Source organism: Rhinopithecus bieti, unplaced genomic scaffold (assembly GCF_001698545.2).
Source record: "Rhinopithecus bieti isolate Rb0 unplaced genomic scaffold, ASM169854v2 scaffold_6933, whole genome shotgun sequence".
Classification (NCBI taxonomy): Eukaryota; Metazoa; Chordata; class Mammalia; order Primates; family Cercopithecidae; genus Rhinopithecus; species Rhinopithecus bieti.
This window is the reverse complement of record NW_016805426.1, coordinates 2,362,842-2,367,271: the sequence shown is the minus strand read 5'-3', so window position 1 is coordinate 2,367,271 and position 4,430 is coordinate 2,362,842. Positions and strand designations below refer to the sequence as shown.

Genomic DNA, 4,430 nt, shown 5'->3' with positions numbered 1-4,430 from the left:
TTTTTTTTTTTTTTTGAGATGGAGTCTGGCTGTGTCGCCCAGGCTGGAGTGCAGTGGCAGTGCGATCTCAGCTCACTGCAAGCTCCGCCTCCCGGGTTCACGCCATTCTCCCGCCTCAGCCTCCGAGTAGCTGGGACTACAGGTGCCTGCTACCACGCCCGGCTAATTTTTTGTATTTTTAGTAGAGATGGGGTTTCACCGTGTTAGCCAAGATGGTCTCGATCTCCTGACCTCTTGATCCTCCCGCCTCGGCCTCCCAAAGTGCTGGGATTACAGGCTTGAGCCACCGCGCCCGGCCTTAATTTTTGTATTATTAATAGAGACGAGGTTTCACCACGTTGGCCAGGCTGGTCTCAAACTCCTGACCTCAGGTGATCTACCCACCTCAGCCTCCCAAAGTGCTGGGATTACAGGTATGCACCACCATGCCTGGCTAATTTTGTATTATTAGTAGAGACGAGGTTTTGCCGTGTTGGCCAGGGTAATCTCTATCTCCTGACCTCAAGTGATCCACCTGCCTCGGCCTCCCAAAGTGTTGGGATTAAAGGCATGAGCTACCACACCTGGCCTAATGTGCAGATTTAAAATAGATGCATTGAGAATAGTTTTCTGAGGCAGAATTTGAGGTTCCTATAAAATTCAAGTTGGACAGTTTGATATGAGATGAGCAGTTGGATCCAGGATTGAAAGGAGGCTGAGGAGTGAGGAAGAGGGAAAATTCCAGAGGAAAGGATACAAAAGCAGTGGTTATTTCACCTAGCCAGAGAGGCCGATGGGGCCATCCGTCTGAACCTGGGGAAGGAGGAAAGGCAGAGAGTCATGAACCGGGGAAGAGAGCCACAACTTGTTTTGAGAGTATTCCGGAACTCCTCAGCACATGTCCTTCTGGAACTCACCATTCCCGACTTCACTGTTTTAAGCTCTGCTGGGGCTTTCCACCAGCAAGTTACAGCCACCAGCAAGTAACAGCAAACCCATCTAGAACTCCGATTGTATGCCTGGCCCTGCTCGGAGCCCTTTTCGTCTCGATCCTTATTTAATCCTCATGACAACCTGATGAGGCAGGTACTATTACTGTCCTGATTTTATGGATGGGGTAACTTGGGCGCAGTGATATCAGAGAGCGAGTAAGTGAGGGAGCTTACTGCTCAGGGCCTCACAGAGAGTTGGGGGGGTGGGAACCCAGCCTCAAGGGTGACAGCTGGCCCTGAAGCCTGTGCTCTTCACCTTCGTAACGGTGCCAGCTGTCCTTTCATGGTCGTTATGCAATGAAAGTCCCTGACCGCCTATGCTGAGCCTCTTTAAGTGTCTAACAACAGTGCTACTTGGGAAGCCGGTGTTTGCTCACAGTGTCTGCGGATTACTATAGAAACCTTTTCTAAGCTCCTAGAGTATTTCTGGTTTCAGGTCATATGGCTTCTTTCTGCTTTCCATGCGTCACAGCTGACTTTAGTGCATACCTGTTATCACTTAGCATCCGCGATCTCACCTGTATTACTTCCCGGTTTTGCTCAAACCGCCTTCCTTCTCTTCAGAATGCCCTTCCAAGCTGGGTGCAGTGGCTCACACCTGTAATCCCAGCACTTTGGGAGGCTGAGGCAAGTGGATTGCCTGAGCTCAGGAGTTCGAGACCACCCTGGGCAACATGGTGAAACCCTGTCTCTACTAAAATACAGAAATTAGCCGGATATGGTGGCTTGCACCTGTGATCCCAGCTACTCAGGAAGCTGAGGCAGGAGAATCGCTTGAACCTGGGAGGCAGAGGTTGCAGTGAGCTGAGATTGCACCACTGCACCCCAGCCTGGGTGACAGAGCGAGAGTCTGTCTAAAATAGTAAGAAGAATGTCCTTCCAGTTCTTTCAAGGTATTCTTTAAACCTCATCCTCAAATTCCTCTTTCTCTTTAAAGCCTCATGTCACTCCAGTCCACAGTAATAATCTTTTCAGTTCCTATGGTATTTATCATTTGGGCCTTTAATTTTATAATTCATTAGACATTCATTCATTCACCTGCCTCACCTTTGGCTAGCACGTCCTCCTTGTCCCTAGGTGCTAGGAAGCTGAAGGAGACCCACCTGCAGAGAACTCACAACCGAGTAAGGGAAGGAGATGAACAATCATCATCATGGTGTGATGCGTGCTTTCTCATAGGAGTGCGTTGAGGGCTTTGCCAGCCTAAGGGAGAGAATGATCAGCCCTCTTCAGAGAAGTTAGAAGTATTTCGAACAGAGAATTTGCACACTTGCCTGGCTCGTAAGCATGAGGAGGGGCTTGTCAAGTGAAAGATGGAGGTAGGGCAGTGGGGAAGAACATTCAGGATCAAGAGAACAGCAGTGGTGGAGATGCGGGGCCCAAAGCACCGTGGCGGGATGCAGCTTTCATAGTGACTCACTCATGTCTACAACCGTATCATCTTTATAACATTCTTTCCAGTCAGGTAACCAAGTCCTTGACATTCAGCCAAGTGCCCTTTACATAGCTGACACTGAATTTGAACCCTAACATTGTTCCCGGGGTGACGGTTTCCCGAACAGGGGATAAGTGGACTCACGTGAGTGGCTGTGACTGGTTTTGCTTTTGTGTTTGCCTAGACCAAGGATGCCCTCTTCACGATTCTCCATGACCTCCGACCCCAGGACCGTTTCAGTATCATTGGATTTTCCAACCGGATCAAAGTATGGAAGGACCACTTGATATCAGTCACTCCAGACAGCATCAGGGATGGCAAAGTGTACATTCACCATATGTCACCCACTGGAGGTAAAGATGACACCTTCTTTTCACATTGGCTTGGCTTTGACATAATACGTGTTTTTTTTTTTTTTTTTTTTCTGCTGAGAGACAAAGATTTGAAAGCTGGGGTTGATGGCAGGAAAGGAGACTACGGGTGAGAGCTTTCTCAGCAGCCTAGGTTGCTCCGAATACCAAATCCGTACTCTCCTTTCCCAGTCTCCAAGTGAGGCTGGTGAAGTTCTGGGGGAAAATAACCTGATAGGTGTTTGGAGGCTTTCCTGGTTCATCTCATGGATCCTGTTACAAAAAGTCTTGCTGATACGAAAACAATACTGTTTTTGTAAAGGTTTGGGGGTGGAGAATTAAAGCCACATGGACCAGCCAGTGGTTCATGCGCAGGGACAGGTGGAACTGCTTTGCAAAACAAGGCGGGGCAGGGGCAGGTGGAACTGTTTTGCAAAATAAGGAGGGGCAGGGGCAGGGGCAGGGGCAGGTGGAACTGCTTTGCAAAACCAGGAGCCCTGTTGGTAGACCTGCAGCAGAGTGAGTGAAACCTGTATCGGGTGGCCTGGGAGGGTTGCGGAGGTAAAATGTGATGGGGAGGATGTGGGCTCTCAGCCACTGCACGCTTGTCTTCGGTGGTGCCCAGGTAAGGATGCAGAATGTTAAGAGAGGAAAGATCATAAAGAATTCTGAGAAGAGTGGAGAATCAGAGCAGTGTGTTACCCAGCTGTCCTAGATGTTAAGTTCTCCCAACTCAGGACCTGTGCCGTGCTCTTGCTGTTCTCTGTATCAACAGTGCAGTGGACACAGAGGAGGTGCTCAGTATTGGAGCATTTAGAACAACTGGACCTACTCCCTGCCTCCTGCCTTACAGGCTCTGTACAGAGACAGCACCTCCTGGTTAATTCCACTTCAGTTATCTGGAAACCTATAAAACACTCTGTTCAGTCTTTTCCCATCTGGAATTTTCCATCTTTCATATATTCATGGTTTCCCAATCCAAGACAAAGCCCTCATTTCCCAAATGAACTTAATTTGCAACTTGATCTTGCTGGGCTGGTACTTTCATTTACACTGGGATTTCCTACTAGCCTCCAAAACAGTATAATCTCGGAACTCTTTTGGTGTTTGATGAGAGAAATAGAATATTAGATTTAATATGATAGTGATAATCTATGGCAAGAAATCCAAATCCACAACACCGTAAAATTCTTGAAGGAACAGATTTATCTTCATGTTAACATAGCTCCCACCTCCATGCACAGTTCCTGACACAGAGGGCATGCTCAATGGATATTTGTAGATTGGATTTATTTTAATGGTCCTGCTTACTAGAAGAATGATGTGTGTGTGCTGGTGGAGTGGGGTCCATGGAGTAATAAACAGCTTTAGAAAATAGCTGGGCCAGGCCGGGCGCGGTGGCTCAAGCCTGTAATCCCAGCACTTTGGGAGGCCGAGACGGGCGGATCACAAGGTCAGGAGATCGAGACCATCCTGGCTAACATGGTGAAACCCCGTCTCTACTAAAAACTACAGAAAACTAGCCGGGCGACGTGGCGGCGCCTGTAGTCCCAGCTACCCGGGAGGCTGAGACAGGAGAATGGCGTGAACCCGGGAGGCGGAGCTTGCAGTGAGCTGAGATCCGGCCACAGCACTCCAGCCTGGGTGACAGAGCGAGACTCCGTCTCAAAAAAA

General features: G+C 48.8%; 1 protein-coding gene across 1 annotated transcript in view; it reads left to right on the top strand.

Annotated features, from left to right (window-relative positions):
• Positions 1-4,430, top strand: part of ITIH5 (inter-alpha-trypsin inhibitor heavy chain 5) — a 111,795-nt gene that overhangs the window by 83,311 nt on the left and 24,054 nt on the right. The gene's annotated exons all lie outside the window — the stretch shown is intronic.